We start from the raw sequence: 21,340 nt of genomic DNA on the forward strand, positions 1-21,340 counted from the left end.
TGGTAATAATACATTATGCTTAATTTGTTGGTTTGGGAAAATTGTTGTTGGGAATTAGATATTCCCGTTTGTGATTGTAATCATATACAATTTATTTTCTTAAAGTAGTGCTAAAATACCTGCATGAGTTAATATTTGAACTATATTAACCTGAAAGCAATTGTGGATGCTATTCTTAGTTTAGTAATAAAATACATACCTGATTGAATATTATTTGTGTGACGCATATAAATGAAAATAACTTTTTGTGTTAAGGAAAAACAACAAATTGTTGAATGTGAAACTGTCGGAAGATATACATGATTATGCTGATTTCATGGTAAGATGTACCCTATCTGATTCAGTGTGTGCGGAAAGCAGATTCAGATGTGACTGAGCATAAGGATAAGACGAGATCACATTTTGAAGGAAGTGCTAACGGAATTGGGAAGAAGTTCGAGAAAGAAAATTTGTGGCTAAAAATGAAGTTAATCATGGCATACACCCTCTTTCTCAAAGAATGATGAAGACATTCTCCCGTGTAACTTGGAGATGAATGCTTACTTTCACCAAGGAAATTTATGTGACCATTTGCCTGGATCACACTGCAACATATGAAAGAAAGGCGATCACTTACTCTTGTTCGAAGGCTTCGAACATTCATCACATCAGAAGTTGCAGGACAACGACATTTTACCCGCAACCTCTGTGAAATGCGGGGACATATGTTATTACTTCACCAACTTCCGGGGAGCCAGCATGGAGCTGCAAACCAATGGCTGTGCCTTTTCACAACAGCTGTGCGCGATTCTGCGGGCCACTCCTGGTATGGACCATGGATGACCTGACCACCATGGTCCCAACATCATTGTGGATGCATCCGGCATCCCTGTTCCACATCTTGCTGGCCAATCAACGTCACACCAATACTTGCTGCCCACTCACAATGAGGGAGGAGGCAAGTCGACTACAACTGGGTGAAGGCCTTGTTCAGGAATTACAATGGTTTACAGCAAAAAGTGGCAAGAATGCTACAAGGAGAGCAGGGTCAGTCTATGACTCCGCAATGTTACCACAACAGCGAAATCCTACATGAAGTAGTGCAGGAGCTATGAAGACATTAGGAGAAAATGTTTCATACCTGGATTCAAACACAAGTGATCAGCCCTTCCTTTCAAACAAAGTCAACATTTGTGTGGAGGCAAACGTTTTTGCCAGATGGTGCAGATGCTTTACAAAACTTGAAAATGAAGTGAAATTGTTGTATCTTGGTGATGGTGAAGTGTTGTTTTGAAAATATATTTGTGATGCAAATGCAATAGATTGAACAATATGGAAGGAGTCAATGACCAACGAAATGTTTTGTGATTCTTGCAGGATGACGGTGTATGCCTAAGGGAATTTGATTACCAAAGTTATGATTATTTACTTATACTTGTAATGATGTTTACTTGCAGTGATTGATTATTTACTTATACTTGTAATGATGTTTACTTGTAGTGATTGACTGTTTACTTTTATTGATGTTTAGATTAATGGTTAATATAAACAAAAACAAAAAGATGAGGGAATTGTGGAAGTGTAACTCAGTGTAACTTATTGATTGGCACTGGTAACTCATTGATTAAAGACTGGTAACGATTTCGTAAATGGATGCCAAGAATGTGCACGAACATGGTAATCTCTTGTCCACCTGGTCACAGCCCTAGGCTGGAGCACCCCCCTATCGTTTGGTAAACGGAACTCACAGCAGGAGGGGAGCGAGCTGATGCCAGGACTCGATGCATGCATGACCTCGGGGCATTAGCGGAGAAAGGATTAGCGCGACAAGACCCATAAAAACCAGGGCAAACGATGAGTCAGGAGACTTGTGACCAGAAGCTCTGACCTTCGGAACGGAACGGAACCCTGTGAGCAGCGCTGAGAGAGGACTGGCCGAAGAAGAAGAACCAACGACTTGAATTAACAATCCGTTTAGCTATTGTAGTCTTTATTGAATTGAAACAAGTGACTTACCAAATGATAATAAATCCTTACTTTATAAAGCTGTTTCGGTCATATTGGAGTCTTGAGTCTCCCACACCATTTCCCCTACACTACATACGACGGGGGGAAAAAGGAAGGTCCAGTACCATTTGCAGAGCATGTTTCACTCCTTCAGTCTGCTAATGCACCGTTGCTGCAAAATCCTATGAAGGTCGACCGAGCCTACTACATTACAAAATTCAGAACAGACAAGATCTTGCCCTCTTGGACTGGGTTTAACCAGCTCCTTTCCCAATTTGAGGTTCCACCAAAGTCTGTAATAGGCTATTTACCTGTCATTGATGGGAGCCCCACAGAAATGGACACAGTCCTTACAATTCTGCAGAGAAGTGTCGAGATTGCTGATCAGCTAAGCTTGGACACGGTCGTCGTTGTGATGGATCAAGCAATCTATGCGAAGGCACAACTGATTAGGTGGAGAAATGCGCAGTTTATGAAGAGGCTGGTCATACGACTTGGTGCTTTTCACACAGCTATGTCCTTTCTTGGTTGTTTGGGAAAGCGCTTTAGAGATGCTGGCCTTCAAGATATCGTGATAGAATCCGAGATTGTTGCGACAGGCTCGGTAAATGGGGTGATGACTGGTAAGCATTACAACAGAGCAGTCAGAGCTCACAAGCTGGTGGTGGAGGCAATGCCTCAAATGCGACTCAATGCTTATCTGGACACCATTCCTGAAGAGGCAAGCAGAGTAAAACAGCTGATGGCAGACTTGGCCCAAGCCTTCCCCAAACCTGAATATCAAGAAATCTTGAATGGAGAAAGATTTCATCAGTTTGAGACATCTTACAGTCAATTCAGAGAAGCTTGCAACAAGAAGCAGACCTTTGGATTCTGGAGTTCGTATATTGAGATTGTAGAAGTTCTCCTGCTCTTCCTGAGAGGTACTCATGAAGCAAATTGGGAACTTCACTTGGCAAGTGTAAGACGTATGCTACCATGGGTGTTTGCATATGACCACATCAATTATAGTAGATACCTTCCTGTGTACTGGCCTGAAATGTCTGATCTTGCAACTACCCACCCAACAATACATCAGCAATGTCTGGAAGGTGACTTTGCTGTTCAGAGGAGCAATAATGCCTTCGCCCAACTTGCTTATGACCAAACTATTGAACAGACAGCAAACCGTGACTCAAAAACAAAAGGAGGTATGACAGGTTTTACAACCAGTAAACGAACTGTAAACAGGTGGATATGGTCCCATCATGCAAGAGGCTTAATCGCTCGAGAATGTGAGGCCATGGCAGGCAAAGAAGAGCAGAGCACAACATGATCAGATCTCCTGCAAAGCCGTATGAAACAGGATAAGGCAGATGTTAAGAAAATTGTGGATACAACTAACAGTATGGTCAATCCTTTCGACTATGAACAAGATGAGCTGATACACATCACGTCAGGTGCAGTAGTGACACAAGATGTCCAAACTGATATGCAGACTGCGTATGAAAGGGGTGAAATAGAATTCACCAAGTTGTCCAGAGAGCGTCTACAAACAGGAGAAGTGGACTTGTTTGTCAGCATGAAACAAATGAAGCTGAAGACATTTACCAGTATGTCTAAGACTGTAAATCGCAGAGTACATGGAAAGGATGTCTCCCTGAAAGCCGACAGAAATCTGCTAGCAAGACGGGCATGTGCAGCCCGTACCTATGCCGACGTCATCATTGTCAGTCCTGATACTGACGCCTTCATTATTGGTATAGCTCTTCAATCCATAGTTCCTACACATATGTATTTCCAGACGGGGAGAGGAGTGAATTCGAGAACCATTGATCTGCAGTCTGTTCGTGATAGTATCGGAGATGATGTCAGCCAGGCATTAATAGGCCTACATTGGTTCACTGGGTGTGACAGCGTAAGCTCATTTTACGGCAAGGGAAAGAAGAAAGCCTTTAATCTTCTTCTTAAGGAGAGGGAGCTGTGCAATGCTTTGAAGGACCTTGGTGAGCATTTTGACATACAGATAGACTTAGTAGCAGCACTGGAGGTATTTGTTTGCAAATTGTATGGACAACACAGCGTCACAACCATCAACGAGGCCAGGTACAACATGTTCCGACTGGCAAGGAAATCTGAAATCACAATGCCTCCCAACCAAGATGCTCTGAGGGAACACATCAAATGGGCCAACTACCAAGCAGGTATGTGTCTTCCATAACGTTTACAGTTTCATTGTAAGATATAATTTGTAAGACTTGTGTGCAACATGCAAACCTGTCATAATTATGTGTAAAGTTAATCAGGTGCAAAAATAATACGATATTTTGGGAGTCAGTAAGGAAATAAATGCCTTGCTCATATCCTTTTGTGTGTTTTTTAAACATCAAATCAACGATCAAATATTGTGAAAAAAACCAAAATATGAATATGTGTTTAATTCAAGAGATATCTTATATTCCATGATCATAATGCATTTTACTATGTACACAAGGCTGAAAAAGGAATGAAGCAGATCTCATTATGAGGCAGACTCCACAATTTAATGTTACTGTTCAATACCTTCATTGCAGCATAACATAACATTGGAAGGCAACAACTGAGGCTGATTTTTTTTTCACCCTTTCAATATTTTCAGGTATTTACAAGAGGAGCCTACAACCAAATGCAGAGATACCCGTTCCTGATGGGCATGGGTGGAAGATGGAAAGCGGTGAGCTAGTCATCAACTGGATGAACCTTCCTCCTGCTCCAAACAGTGTTATGGAGTTCGCTTACTGCACTGGTAACTGCAAGAAAAGTAAATGTGGGGATGCTGATACTTGTACCTGTCTTCAAAACAATGTTCCATGTACAGATCTGTCCAAGTGTGCGAGAAATAACTGTTGCAATATCACTGGACACAATGACTTAGACGATGATAGTGAGGATAGTGATTTTGATGATGGCAGTGATGAGGAAGTAGAGGAACCTGACACAGAAAATGAATGAGTTTATTTAGTGTGTGGTCCATTTTAGGCTCGGAAATGTAATACCAGGAACATGCAATTGATTCACATAGTGAAAAATTTCCTCACTGCTGTGAAGAATTATTTTGTGCTCATGGTCCAAAAGCATTTCTCATCTTGAAAGATGGCATACTTGTATAAAGTGACATCAATATTAGATCACTGCAATTTAGGAAATAAAATTTCATGCAAACCTTTGTATCACTCATTTTTTTTATATTTAAAAAATCAGAATCAATACATATTTATGTTAATACTATTTTCAACTCAATTAAATACACTTTGTGTTGTTATTTGAACTCTAAATGTGTTTTTAAAAAATAACGTTTACTTGATCTATGATGACATTTTGGGCCAGCGGTTCTCGTTTATGTGCAACATTTACGCTTGTGAAAAAAGTATCTTGCTCGTGGTAATATAGCCTTTCATTTACCATCATGTTTGCCCCCACCCCAGAGGTAGGTCACTAAATCAAAAAACTAAAACGATATTGGTCTCTGGGCCCACAGTCTACTGGTCCTGTGACTATCTCTGCTGAATAATTATTCTGCACTTATTTTGTCTATACCCTTCATGATCTCAAACATATATCACATCCCATCATAACCGCCTCCTTTCTAATGCATGTTACAAGAAGGGGCATTCTTGGGGAAAATGCCAGGGGCATAGAAAAGGCCCATTTATAAGGTATGTGCCATGTGGCAAAGTATAGAAAAGAAGGGACATTCCATAGCTTGTAGAAAATGCCAAACAGAAAATAAGGGACATTCAAAACATTTTGTGTGCATGCTGGACTACTCGTGTTCTTAGGAGGAAGCAAGGAATGCTCTAGAAAAGTTGATATAAAAGGGGCACCCTACAACTTGCAAATAAAATACATTAACTTCTTCTTGTGAAAAGGTATTGTGTTTTTGTGTGGTCATGAGGTTGGAAATGAACTGTGATCGAGTTATTATTGTGATGTGTTTGGAAATGGGGATTTCACATGCACACGGGCCTTTTTGGTAACATCTTCTATGGAAATATGTGGTGGAGAATTCTAATGGCGCCCCTTTATTGGCCTAATGGATGAGGCATCAGACTTCCAAGCTGGGGATTGTGGGTTCAAGTCCCATTTGGTTTGAATATTTTTTTTCTTTTCTTTTTCAAATATTTTATATAGTTTTGAATAAAGTCTTGCACAATGAACAAAATGCAGTTTTTAGCTGCGATGAGCAGCTCTATGAGGACCGTGTTGTTGTTGGGTGCCTTTTTGAACAGCGCATGCGCATACACTCAGATGTGCATTGGTATGAGGTAAGAACATTGCGGACAAAAATCGCGATTTGTTTGAAGAAACAAGAATAAATTTAACAACAAAGACAACCTGAAAGTTTTCATATCAATCTCGTTTCACAAAACTTGACACAAATTAGGTGTAATTAACATATATATATACAGTACATGAAAACAATTCGCACAGGGGCCGAGCCTCGGGGATGCTTAGTCCACCAGCAGAATCCCAGCATATGCAGGTACACAATACATATAGACTTACAGCGGATTGAGAAATACCAAAGAAGCGACCACAGTGCGAAACCTGGAAAATGGTCACACGCAACTTGGAACATGGAATAATTTTTTTCTGCTTTCTTTTTCAAGTATTTTACATCATCTTGAATAAAGTCTTGCATGATTAACAAAATACCGTTTGTTCATATTTAAAACGTATCAATTCTTAAACCTGATTTACAGCATCATTACGAGTCATGTCCACAGTGCTATTGTGCCAAATTTTAAGGTACCAACGCCATGCAAAAATGCGTCGGCCGTGACATCACCAGATCTTATCTACGTCACATCAAATTTGAACACGACACTAACCATTTGAACTCCCAAAATGAGTGATAAAATGAAATATGTACCTTTTACCATGATAAATAAATGACATGCCAATTTTAACACACACACACACACACACACACACACACACACACACACACACACACACACACACACACACACACACACACACACACACACACACACACACACACACACACACACACACACACACACACACACACACAAACCAAAATCCCCTTTTTAATAAAAAGTCACCCCATTTCCTTTTTTTCAACAAAACTGTGTATTTTAAGAAACAGTGAAGGTTATTTTGTTATTTAGTCCAATGTGGAAAGGGCTTGTGGTATTGTCTACAGGTATGCACACTCACCTTTGAGCTGTCTCGTCTGGGCCCAGGGATGCACGTTAAGCTGGCTGTCCAGTCTGATGGCATTAATTATTATTGGGGAAAATGCCAGGGACATAGAAAAGGTCCCTTTATATGGTATGTGCCATGTGGCAAACTATAGAAAAGGCCACTTTATATAGTATGTGCCATGTGGCAAACTATAGCAAAGGCCACTTTATATGGATCGTTCCATTCGGAAAACTATAGAAAAGGCCACTTTATATGGTATGTGCCATGTGGCAAACTATAGAAAAGGCCACTTTATATGGAACGTTCCATTCGGAAAACTATAGAAAAGGCCACTTTATATGGTATGTGCCATGTGGCAAACTATAGAAAAGGCCACTTTATATGGTATGTGCCATGTGGCAAACTATAGAAAAGGCCACTTTATATGGTATGTGCCATGTGGCAAACTATAGAAAAGGCCACTTTATATGGTATGTGCCATGTGGCAAACTATAGAAAAGGCCACTTTATATGGTATGTGCCCTGTGGCAAACTATAGAAAAGAAGGAACATTCTTGGGAAAAATGCCAATTTGATTCACACAGGTGCATGAAGAAGTAAATGCATTTCATTTGCCAAATGTAGGGCCCTTTATATGAACTTTTATAGAGGAATCCATGGTTCTTCCTATGGAACTTGGTTTTTCCTATGGAACTTGGTTCTTATTGTTGGAACTTGGAAGTTATTGACATCCCCCACACCCTCCCCTCTGATTTCAAACGCACACACCATATAAAGGGGCCTTTTCTATGCCCCTGGCATTTTCCCCAATATATATATATGTATATAAATATACATGAAGTGAATTGGTTGAAAATTGATGATTTATATCACGTGACCTAAGACCTGTTTCCCTCAGAAACAACCCACTTCCAGTTTCACACCCCCCTGATGCAGTGCCCCCTGTTCCCGGGAGGCTGGCACTCATTTTTCCGACTTCAAAATGACGACAACCTGAGTCAATCCACGTGGTGTTATTTTAACGGCGTGACCCTAACATCTTGAAGCAGCCACATTAAACATGAAGCCAACACCAGGATTAGTTTCACAGGTAACGAAGTGGAACGACACTCGGTATCGCACAAACATCCACCAGGATAAACAGGTAACGTTTTGTATCCACTGATAGACCGGATCTGGATTCGAACCGAAACCTAAATCGAATCAGCTTCTTCTTCTTCACACTGACCCATTTCATCCCCATAGTTTCGTCATAATCCATCCACATCGCTTTGTCATATCGTGCTGTGAATAATCATCATGTTCGCCCGATCTCGCTTTTAATATTATGAAGTTTCACTTCAAATTATCACTTTACAGAAGATCTTTCTGCATTAATAATAAAATGAGAATCTCCGAACAAACCTTTTCCTCAGAAGATCCGAACCGATCACTGTTTGTGGAAAAGGACACGGAGCCTCGCACGGAGGCCAAAAGGACACGGAGCCTCGCACGGAGGACAAAAGGACACGGAGCCTCGCACGGAGGACAAAAGGGCACGGAGCCTCGCACGGAGGACAAAAGGGCACGGAGCGTCGCACGGAGGACAAAAGGGCACGGAGCCTCGCACGGAGGACAAAAGGGCACGGAGCCTCGCACGGAGGACCAAAGGGCACGGAGCCTCGCACGGAGGACAAAAGGACACGGAGCCTCGCACGGAGGTCAAAAGGGCACGGAGCCTCGCACGGAGGACAAAAGGACACGGAGCCTCGCACGGAGGACAAAAGGACACGGAGCCTCGCACGGAGGACAAAAGGGCACGGAGCCTCGCACGGAGGACAAAAGGGCACGGAGCCTCGCACGGAGGACAAAAGGGCACGGAGCCTCGCACGGAGGACAAAAGGACACGGAGCCTCGCACGGAGGACAAAAGGACACGGAGCCTCGCACGGAGGACAAAAGGACACGGAGCCTCGCACGGAGGACAAAAGGACACGGAGCCTCGCACGGAGGACAAAAGGACACGGAGCCTCGCACGGAGGACAAAAGGACACGGAGCCTCGCACGGAGGACAAAAGGACACGGAGCCTCGCACGGAGGACAAAAGGACACGGAGCCTCGCACGGAGGACAAAAGGACACGGAGCCTCGCACGGAGGACAAAAGGACACGGAGCCTCGCACGGAGGACAAAAGGACACGGAGCCTCGCACGGAGGACAAAAGGACACGGAGCCTCGCACGGAGGACAAAAGGACACGGAGCCTCGCACGGAGGACAAAAGGACACGGAGCCTCGCACGGAGGACAAAAGGACACGGAGCCTCGCACGGAGGACAAAAGGACACGGAGCCTCGCACGGAGGACAAAAGGACACGGAGCCTCGCACGGAGGACAAAAGGACACGGAGCCTCGCACGGAGGACAAAAGGACACGGAGCCTCGCACGGAGGACAAAAGGACACGGAGCCTCGCACGGAGGACAAAAGGACACGGAGCCTCGCACGGAGGACAAAAGGACACGGAGCCTCGCACGGAGGACAAAAGGACACGGAGCCTCGCACGGAGGACAAAAGGACACGGAGCCTCGCACGGAGGACAAAAGGACACGGAGCCTCGCACGGAGGACAAAAGGACACGGAGCCTCGCACGGAGGACAAAAGGACACGGAGCCTCGCACGGAGGACAAAAGGACACGGAGCCTCGCACGGAGGACAAAAGGACACGGAGCCTCGCACGGAGGACAAAAGGACACGGAGCCTCGCACGGAGGACAAAAGGACACGGAGCCTCGCACGGAGGACAAAAGGACACGGAGCCTCGCACGGAGGACAAAAGGACACGGAGCCTCGCACGGAGGACAAAAGGACACGGAGCCTCGCACGGAGGACAAAAGGACACGGAGCCTCGCACGGAGGACAAAAGGACACGGAGCCTCGCACGGAGGACAAAAGGACACGGAGCCTCGCACGGAGGACAAAAGGACACGGAGCCTCGCACGGAGGACAAAAGGACACGGAGCCTCGCACGGAGGACAAAAGGACACGGAGCCTCGCACGGAGGACAAAAGGACACGGAGCCTCGCACGGAGGACAAAAGGACACGGAGCCTCGCACGGAGGACAAAAGGACACGGAGCCTCGCACGGAGGACAAAAGGACACGGAGCCTCGCACGGAGGACAAAAGGACACGGAGCCTCGCACGGAGGACAAAAGGACACGGAGCCTCGCACGGAGGACAAAAGGACACGGAGCCTCGCACGGAGGACAAAAGGACACGGAGCCTCGCACGGAGGACAAAAGGACACGGAGCCTCGCACGGAGGACAAAAGGACACGGAGCCTCGCACGGAGGACAAAAGGACACGGAGCCTCGCACGGAGGACAAAAGGACACGGAGCCTCGCACGGAGGACAAAAGGACACGGAGCCTCGCACGGAGGACAAAAGGACACGGAGCCTCGCACGGAGGACAAAAGGACACGGAGCCTCGCACGGAGGACAAAAGGACACGGAGCCTCGCACGGAGGACAAAAGGACACGGAGCCTCGCACGGAGGACAAAAGGACACGGAGCCTCGCACGGAGGACAAAAGGACACGGAGCCTCGCACGGAGGACAAAAGGACACGGAGCCTCGCACGGAGGACAAAAGGACACGGAGCCTCGCACGGAGGACAAAAGGACACGGAGCCTCGCACGGAGGACAAAAGGACACGGAGCCTCGCACGGAGGACAAAAGGACACGGAGCCTCGCACGGAGGACAAAAGGACACGGAGCCTCGCACGGAGGACAAAAGGACACGGAGCCTCGCACGGAGGACAAAAGGACACGGAGCCTCGCACGGAGGACAAAAGGACACGGAGCCTCGCACTGAGGACAAAAGGACACGGAGCCTCGCACGGAGGACAAAAGGACACGGAGCCTCGCACGGAGGACAAAAGGACACGGAGCCTCGCACGGAGGACAAAAGGACACGGAGCCTCGCACGGAGGACAAAAGGACACGGAGCCTCACACGGAGGACAAAAGGACACGGAGCCTCGCACGGAGGACAAAAGGACAGGGAGCCTCGCACGGAGGACAAAGGACACGGAGCCTCGCACGGAGGACAAAGGACACGGAGCCTCGCACGGAGGACAAAAGGGCACGGAGCCTCGCACGGAGGACAAAAGGGCACGGAGCCTCGCACAGAGGACAAAAGGGCACGGAGCCTCGCACGTAAGACAAAAGGGCACGGAGCCTCGCACGTAAGACAAAAGTGCACGGAGCCTCGCACGAAGGACAAAAGGTCGCGGACACGAAACCAAAAAGGACACGGATCGATACGATCCGAACACGGGTATCTTCGTCACAGTTGCAGTTCAAGGTTTACAAGATCACCTGGAGGTTTACGTCGTTGTTGAATCCTTCCTGTGCACGCAATTCAATCTACTTCTTCTTCTTCCTCCTCGGCTTCACCAATCTCCACCATGTGGTAGTTGATGGCTCATTGGCCAATTGGCGTCATATGAAGAACTGAAGCCACAGATCGGCCATTTTACCACTCCCGTTCACGGCGCATGAGAATAATTACCTTTAGTTCAGTCGTTTTTCCATTGTTGACTTGGCACGAAGTTTGGAGTTACACCGAACCCTTATATTGACCTAGTAGAAAACGAAAGAACATCAGAACCATTTCCAGAATGCCGCGCACTTCGGAGTGCCACCCGCCTCTCACGCAGTTCCGCTCCTCCCCTTCCAGGACTGCCACGCCCCGACCGGTCTCGCCCCGCCTCATCCCGCCCCGCCCCGCCCCTTCCCGGCCTGCCACGCCTCGTCCCGCTCCGCCCTTTCCCGCCCCGCTTCGTTCCGCTCCTCGATTGTAATCATCCATCCGACTGTTCTTGGAAACACCGAAATCGAAATCCTGGTAGATCTACGAGCCTCCAGTAACAGCACTTTATTTTTGTTTTCGCCTTTACGACACCAGCTCGGGGGAAATTCTGTCAAAATGACGAGTGCACAAAAATAAACAACAAAGGATTACAATAAATACAGTTACGGATTATGTCCGATGGATTATTTGCAATAAATAATACATTAATGCAGTGCAGGAAATGAGTTTACCTGGGAAGGATTGGAGGTGAGGACAGAAATTTGTCGAAACATCGCATGTTGAAAAGAGACCATTATAACATCAGCATGTCCCTCCCCCTCCTCCTTTGCCCAACAGGAGGGTAGGGCCATCTTTCACATTCCCCCCAACAGGACAAAGACATCTTTAGAATTACCCAGAACCCCCACTTCACGAACAGGAGGGTAAGGCAACCTCTAGCATCTCCCCCCCCCCCCCACCCGAAGAGGAGGGTAAGGCAACCTCTAGCATCTCCCCCCCCCCCCCCCACCCTAAGAGGAGGGTAAGGCAACCTCTAGCATCTCCCCCCCCACCACCCTAAGAGGAGGGTAAGGCAACCTATAGCATCTCCCCCCCGCTCCCACCCTAAGAGGACGGTAAGGCGATCTCCAGCATCCCTCCCCCCCCCACCCGAAGAGGAGGGTAAGGCAACCTCTAGCATCCCCCCCCCCCCCACCCTAAGAGGAGGGTAAGGAAACCTCTAGTATCTCCCCCCCCCCCACCCTAAGAGGAGGGTAATGCGATCTCGCGCATCTCCCCCCCCCTCCCCCCTCCCCACCCAAGCCCTTCGAGGAGGGTAAGGCGACCTCCAGCATCTCCCCGCCCCTAAGTGGAAGGTAAGGCGATGTCTAGCATCCCCCCCCCCCCCCCCCCACCAAGCACCCTTCGTGGAGGGTAAGGCGACCTCCAGCATCTCCCCGCCCCTAAGTTGAAGGTAAGGCGATATCTAGCATCTCCCTTCCACCCCCGCCATAAGAGGAGGGTAAGGCAATTTCTCGCATCTCCCCCATAAGAGGAGGGTAAGACAATTAATAGTATCTCCTCCCCGCCCCGCCCCCCACAACCCAAGAGGAGGGTAAGGCATTCTCGAGCATCTCCACCCCCCCCCCCCACCCTAAAAGGAGGGTAAGGCAATCAATAGCATCTCCCCCCCCCCCCCACACCCTAAGAGGAGGGTAAGGCAATCAATAGCATCTCCCCCCCCCCACACCCTAAGAGGAGGGTAAGGCGATATCTGGCATCCCCCAACCCCCACCCTGTTTTTTATGGGAAAAAAAATTCTAATATTTATATAATTTATATAATTTAATTTATATAATTTATGATTACATTTATAATTTAAGTTAAAAAAATATTTTTTTTCATTAAAATCATAAAATATATTGTTGCGGATCTAGAGCTCGTCGAAGTACTGAGGGGGGGGGGGTTAAGCCCTGCTCCCCCTCGAGCTTCGAGTCCACAAGGACGCCCCCATGTGAAACTCGTGGAGGACGGATTGCTGGTCAATTCCAGCTGCTGAGCCCGCAGCTAACGCGTGGAAGGGTTACCGGTCACAACCCGAGTACCTTCGACACACGCAGCTGTGAGAATGGGGGCTGAACCTCGCACGAGTCATGCTGGTCTGGTATGCCCAAGCGGTTTGTGCGTCGCGTAACTCATGCCGTTAATCACTATGAACCCGATCGAGCGGTTTTAACTTGTGCAATGCTAGGCCGATGGTGAAGGGACGAAGATGGCCAAGTTGGAAACAAACCACAGGATTTATTCACAAATGTACAATGGTGATAGAAAAGGGGACACAGTGGAGAACCATAACAGCCTTACTTACGTTTCCCAAACAAGGGCCCTCAGACTCGTTTGGGGAAAGGGAGGAATAGGGGGATGCGCACAAAGCGCAGCCGCTTGGTGCAGTTCGCCTGGACGGCTCGTTGGGCAGGTCCCTCCCCCCCCCCCCCCCCCCCCGAGGATGTTCGCGGCAGGGACGTCGATCTCAGTCATGCACGTAACGGGCCATGGAGTGTGTCCCAAAGTCAGCGAGGTAAAGTGCACATGCAGGGAGTCCAGGCAGAGGTCGTCAGGGCAGAGAGCACGTTCAGAATCTCGGGACAGAGAGAGACCAGAGAGCGAATCCAGAGCCAGAGATCATCAGAGTCCAGGGCCAGAGAGATCGTCCTGCCAGAGAGTCCAGGGCCAGAGAGATCATCCTGCCAGAGAGATCGTCCTGCCAGAGAGTCCATGGCCAGAGAGAGAGCCAGCCTGCCAGAGAGTCCAGAGAGCATCAGAGTCCACGGCCAGGGAGATTTCGGGGGTCTGGGCCGGGTTTTATATCCCACGGAGCCCCACTAGAATGTTTCACGGGCCTCCACGGGCCGCCCGGGGTCACGTGTCGTGCCAGCCCCTCATTAGTCACTCCCCTTGGCTCTCATTGACCGCCGTTATTGGCCACTCCCTTTGGCTCCCATTGGCCACTGTTATTGGCCACTCCCTTTAGCCCCCATTGGCTGTTTGCTGCTTACCAGCCATGCCTTCCAGCTCCTCCCTCTGGCCTCCAAGACTTGTCCTAGGCCCATGACATGGCATTCCAGGCTTCAATGAGGCCTACCCTTTCTCTACCTGCCTCAACGCATATGAACACTGGGAAGGAGACTATACTTCACATTTAATAAGAAATAACTGACTAAGCGAGGCTACATGTTGTGGTGCAACTAACTATAGGGGGGTTGCTTTATTTACAAAAACCTCAACATGACCCCCCTCTCTGACCAGACTCGTCCCGAGTCGCCCTCAGTCGGAACGACCGGTAGAGTCTGGCATTCAACTTACCCTTACCATTAATGTGACACATAGATGTAATCCCCCTAACATTTATTCTAACCCACGTGTGCGACATTTTTTTGCACTAGATATACCCTCCTAATGCGTTGAGCAGCTAATCTAACAGACTCACACCCACAACTATCCGCGCATTTCCAGAATTTTTAAACTAAACACAGCCAGTGGGCACATTCTTATATTTACAAGTACAAAACTTAACCTTTATTTACAACACAACAACCCAGGACCTGCGCTTGGGGAAAGAAATGGAGAAGGGAAATGAAGGCACTTCCTGCTTGTATCTTGCATCATCTCCTTGTCTTGTGTGCGGACTAACAAAAACCGGCTGGCCCTGACCGGCATACAGGCCATTTGAACATCAAGGCCATCTAAATCTTCACAAATGGCACACACTTTCTTTATTCACAAGCAGGCCCACTCGACACGTGGTCCAAAGCTTGGCCCGAATGCCACCCAACAGGTGGTCCATATGTGCAAGATGGATTGGCAGCAAGATGCTGCACAGGTCGGCCTCCAAATGGTCATGGGGCAGGGCGGGGGGTGGAGGGGGGGGAAGACATGGTGCAACAAGCAAATGGAAAAGCAGAGTAGCATGCGAAAAACAAAGTGACCAGGCATCACAATACCTGGTGCGGTGCGAGGGACGTGGCAGAGTGAGCGGAGCAAGCTCGTCCCTAACAGTCCGTACCCCCCACCGTTGGCTACACTAACCTAGCCCCCTAAGCCTGGTGTTGGCTTAGCGGTTAGGGTGCCGGTTTGGGATCGTAGGATCCTGGGTTCCAATCCCGGTCGATCGCTGAATTAACACCAGGGGGGTTGACTCAGCCTGTCATCCTTCCGAGGTCGGCAAATTGAGTACCAGCCTGCTGGGATGAATGATCCCAGTGTGTACCCCGGTTTAGAATAGGTACACCGTATCCCTGCGCATCATAAGAGGCGACTAAGGGTTGGCGTCAGGAAGGGCATCCGGCCATAAAAACATTGCCTCAAACGGGGAACCATGATTATCATTGGGCCCGCAAGGCCAACCCCCGCTCTAGCGGGGAAAATGGCCTTAAAACGATCATTCATTCATTCTACGTCTTGTCTCCCATATCCCCCTCTAACGCCAAATTTGTGCCTAAATCCCTTCCAGGTTCTCCCAGGAAGGAAGGATGGAACAAAACAATGTTTCACTCATGTCGTGATGTGTCTTACTTTCCAAACAGCTTACAGAGCCTTACGGTGTGAAGTTCGTCCTTCTTGGTGAATGGTTGTGGATTGTGCGAAGGGATCTCACTTCCTAACTACACTAATAACATTACACATCTAAACTCCCCGGGGTCATACCCTTCCAATCGGCCTTCTTTAAACTATGTGGTTCTAAGAACCTGGATTCCCATTGCCCACAATGTGGTGCCCTCCTGAATTTGGGTCTCACCCAACAAATTTTCTCCCTGTGCCCTCGCATAATTTCAGGGCTGGGTCGTGTGGCTCTACCAGCAGGTCTACCTACCTGCGCTCCTCCGTCACTGAAGCTGCCTCCCGAGGTTTCCGGCTCCTCACAACTACCCTAACTGGGGAAGGCCCTCCCTGGCGCTTACCCCCTCGATGCCCACCTTGGCATTGGGCAACCCGGGTCCTTCCCTTGGATCTTCGGGCCCCACTCACTCGCTAATCTAACTGGCTCCCAGAGCCTACCTGCGGCCTTACCTGGTCGACAAGCTACCAGTGACAGAGTGCATCAATAACCATACTCACCAATTAAGCCACACACCCAGCCATTCCACCATCTCCTGCACCTCACAAAACACTACTTTCCACCATCAGCACCACAGGTGTCAATATCCATGCAATTTACCTGAACCCTCTACCTAGCTTTAAACTACCCCCCCCCCGGGCTTCAGTGAATGGGTTCCAATCCCTCCCCCCCCCCCATTCAATCCTTTGCACCATGCATTCCACACCAAATATTCCACACCATACATTCTCCACCTTTTATTCTCACACCTTTTATTCTCACAACACAATTCAATTCACACTACAACACAACTCCATTTATTCTCACTCACAGCATCATCTACCTTACTAATTTCCCCTAAAACTCATGCTTCCCTCGTCGTCCCTTTACACTATGCACACCCTTTATAAACAACCACCTAAACTATCTACGTCCCCTCTACAGTTCAGTTGTCACTACTTAGTTCTCAGTCCCTATGGTCTTCTAAATCCCTATCATTTTCCTAGCCATCCCTCGGCTAGCTTCGGTGCCCCATGGAGGCAACCATTGCTGGTCCATCCATGGGCCTAACACTGCCAACCCCATAAACTAATGCTCATGGGCCCCCACTTGGGAGGAATGGTTACACTACCATTCCCCCACATGGGGTACACTACTCCCCCAGTCCTCTACAATATGAGCCCCCATCCATGGAGGTACTTGGTTGCGGCTCGGCCTCGTAGGGCCGAACGATCCATGCGGGTGGTTGGTCACCTGTATGGGTTGTCCATCCGGCATTGCCGATCTGAGTGGGGAGGGATCGATGGGCCCAGGTGCCGGGCTCCATCCCTGCGCGGGGCCATTCTGTCCCACGCATAATGACCCAGCCGGCCACGGTCAGAGCACCTCACCCGGTAAGGTGCATGGCTCCGATACTTCGAACGTCCCGTCGAACGCCGCCGACCGCCCTTGCCGTGATACGGCGCCAACAATACCGTGCGGGGGCCAGAGGCACGAAACGTGCACGCCGGTCCTTCAAGACTGATCAGCACCGATTGCCTCCAGTCCCTGTGGCACACAACTCACCGGGGGCTCACGTACGCTACTCGTCCCGCTGAGCTCTACCCCGGTCAGTGTCGATGCCTGGGCCGTGTCATCACACCTCGCGACCCACTCCACACTCGCACGCCAGGTGCACACACACCACCCACACACTCCGTCATCGCACACTCCGGTGCACACTCTTTTCCACACATTCCAGTGTGCTCCCTCGCTCCACGCACTCTATCTCCACACACTCCGATACGCACTCTCTCTCACACTTTGTGGTGCACTCTCTCTCACACTCCGGTGTGCACTCTCTCTCACACTCTGGTGTGCACTCTCTCTCACACTCCAGTGTGCACTCTCTCTCACACTCCGTACCACTACCACTCGCACACCTCGCAATGGGCCCTTCTTGAACGCCCGGGTCTCGCCCGATCCCCAAGCTCGCCGAGCACCCGTTCGCACCAAACACATTTCTGCCATCGCAACTCACCTCGGGGCTCTCCTTCCCCCGCTTCTCCACCAGCACCTGCAAACTTTCCATTTGGTCAGCAAGCACGGCATCACGGTGCGAACACGAACTCTGTACATGCTCCATAACCTCCTCCCTTAAATCACTCCCGGTCTCTCCTCCCGTCTCTTCAACCCCAATTATTTCTTCCTTTTCTAGGGTTACCTCCTCTATTTCCCGGTGCGCCCCTACTATTTCCTGCTGCGCCCCCACTATTTCCTGCTGCACCCCCAAAATTTCCTCCTCAAACTCGACCTTCGTCGGTTTCTCTTCCTCCCGCGTCGCTACTCTCATAGCCCCAGTCAGTTTGGACGTGCTCTGCTTTAACCCCCTCTCCACGTGCTCCTCGTACCACTTCACCCCATCGCGTACCACTGCCACCTCTTCGCTCGGCCTATGCCCAATCTCCTCCCCCATGGTGTCCATCCGATTAGCCATCAGTAGTGTTATAATGTTGGTTCTGGGACACCCCAAATCCCCATTCACTTACATGTTAATTTTTCCCCTCCCTCATGGCCCCTAAACACCTCTATTTCTCTCACCCTGTTCTTTACGAACCTTCTAACCTTTTGACATGCTATCCTTATTCATTAGACCACTTAAACAATGGTCCTTCTGTGTGAACCTGTGATCCTTCTGACCTTATGGACCTTTTAACCCTTTACTCTTAATATCATCTGGTGAATCATCTTTGACCCACTCAAACAACGACCCTACAAATATTTGTTTATGTGTGGGAAATAATTTAATTCTCCTACAACTCTCCTCACTGTCTAATACATTGACAAAAAATATGTTTGAGTTTGGTTCTTTATCAAGATATTTTAACTGAGCTAAAATAAAATGATAAACCTCCCTCAATGTTCTTGTCTGAGCGCCTCCTCTCCCACATACCATTTTTAAATTAAAGTATATATTTTCCTGACAACCATCAAAGTTTTCCGTCCACTCAAAAATATTTCCATTTTTTTTACCCAACTCACCGGTATTTAAATTAATTCTCTTATTTGTTTTGTGAACTTTTTTACCAGTTGCCTTTTCAATTATACCTATTTGATATTTTTCACATTCATTAAGGATGTCATACTTAAACCTCGAACCTTTTTTTAATTAATAAAAGAAATGACATGTTGCTTAACTTTACAAGAAATGACGCATTGGGAATTTCTCATTGTTCTCTTTCCTGCTTTGGACACACACGCCTTGAGATTCCTCGAAATGCTGTCAGCCAGTTCTCTTCCCTGAATACATTTTACATTATAAAAAGCCGTATTCAGTTCAATTTTAAACATTGTGAATCGACGAAGATGAACGACAACTTGTCTTATTCCAGTGATGAAGAATACTCACCAGGGTAAGTTTCATTCAGAATTAAACTGTTAATGTGAGCTTTGTATGTGATTAATTTAAATTTATATGACTCATGATATATATATTTTTATTACAGCAATTCAGGTTTTCAAAATGACCTGGTCTTGGCAGAGTTTCAAGTTGTTCCACAAGAGGTTTACAATGAATTGAACACGGGTTGGAACAAATTAAATGTTTCACCGTTCTTAAAAGATAACCACCATCAGAGTTTGTCTCAGGTAATTCATTATTCATTTCTCTGATTGGAACCATTAAACGGGAACTGACATTTATTTGTTCATTGTGTATCTTTTGTGTATTGTATATCATTGTGTATACATACAATGTATCTTTTAGAAGAAATTATTAACGTTTTTTCTTTCTTTCTTTTCTAACAGAATACAACACCCGTTGAGATCGATGACCACACCTATGAGTGTGATACCCTAAATTTTTATCTCGACAGGATTGACTCCAAACTCAACTTTTTAGAGGTATGTGTATGTGTGTATGTGTGTATGTGTGTATTTGTGTATGTGTGTATGTATGTATGTGTGTATGTGTGTGTATGTGTGTATGTATGTATATATGTATGTGTGTGTGTATGTGTGTGTATGTGTGTATGTATGTATGTATGTATGAGTGTGTATGTATGTGTATGTGTGTATGTGTGTATGTGTGTGTATGTGTGTATGTGTATGTGTGTGTATGTGTGTATGTGTGTATGTATGTGTACGTGTGTATGTGTGTGTATGTGTGTATGTATGTATGTGTGTATGTGTGTGTATGTGTGTATGTATGTATGTATGTATGTGTGTGTATGTATGTATGTATGTATGTGTGTGTATGTATGTGTATGTGTGTGTATGTGTGTGTATGTGTGTATGTGTGTATGTGTGTCAAGTCGTAGATTCTTTATTGACAATTCTCTGTTATGACAGCCGACTGCATGTCCCAACGTGAGGTAAACCCCGCCGGGAACGCGAATAGAGCGGCGTGCAGGGAGTGTTGAGATTCGTGCGGAGGCACGAGGGTGCGCGCCAAGACGGGGGGGGCGGCGTGGCGTCATCGCGTTAAGATGGTTGTGCCAGGTCGATCGGCGATCTCTGAATTTAAATCGGATTTTTGTCATGTGTGTTGTGAAATTAAACGTCTATCCGAGAATCCTGGCAATGTTCGTTTAATTAAAATGTGGTACAAACCTGCGTTTCCGCCGTGCGGCTCCGTGGAAGTTAGAGTAGTGTTATTGTGTTTTTAGGCAAGAGCCGAGCTAGCCGCGAGTCACGGGTGTGCTGTATGAGGTCGCTCGGAGGATGTGTGCCCAAATGCATTGTGGGTCATTGCGACTTTGCTGAATATCGGACGCTGGATGTCGGACGTTCATGCGCGCGTGGAATGTGTAGTTTCAAGCGGAGTGCTCGAATTGCAGATATAAACTTGAAAAACATTAATTATATTCCATATAATCATAGCGGCGCCTGAATTTCAATAAACATGCTTTAGTTTGTGTTTAAAATGAGGTCATGCTGGACAATTGTATACGTGTGCTTTTTTCGAGGCTGGTCGTAAAACCACGCCCACATGCGCGTGTTTTTGCGTAATGCTAGTAGAATGACATAAACCTATCGTTAACCATATATATTTTGTTTTAATCACAGCAACGCATGACTCTGTATAAACATGCTTTGAATTACTCATGTACACAAACCCATAAAATATATGGGTTTGTTTGGCTAAGCATACACTCTTCTCTTTGTGAGTTACATTTCTGTTTTCTCGGAGCCCAGGGAAATATTTGGTCCGAATGATAAGGAAGGGCTGACTCCCCCGAATAACAGAGCGGATGACGGTGGGGGCT

The 21,340-nt window shown here is 47.5% G+C and overlaps 2 protein-coding genes across 6 annotated transcripts in view; both read right to left on the minus strand.

Moving 5' to 3' along the window:
* The window catches only part of LOC144889621 (uncharacterized), a 65,601-nt gene extending 53,992 nt beyond the window's left edge, over window positions 1–11,609 (minus strand). The window contains exon 1 of the mRNA XM_078770587.1: window positions 11,527–11,609. The gene's annotated coding sequence lies outside the window, so the exon portion shown is untranslated. The remainder of the gene's footprint in view (window positions 1–11,526) is intronic.
* LOC144888257 (E3 ubiquitin/ISG15 ligase TRIM25-like) overlaps window positions 1–21,340 on the minus strand; it is a 1,054,438-nt gene that overhangs the window by 708,315 nt on the left and 324,783 nt on the right. The gene's annotated exons all lie outside the window — the stretch shown is intronic.

The sequence above is a fragment of the Myxine glutinosa genome, chromosome 1, assembly GCF_964187855.1.
Source record: "Myxine glutinosa chromosome 1, kmMyxGlut1.1, whole genome shotgun sequence".
Taxonomy (NCBI): domain Eukaryota; kingdom Metazoa; phylum Chordata; class Myxini; order Myxiniformes; family Myxinidae; genus Myxine; species Myxine glutinosa.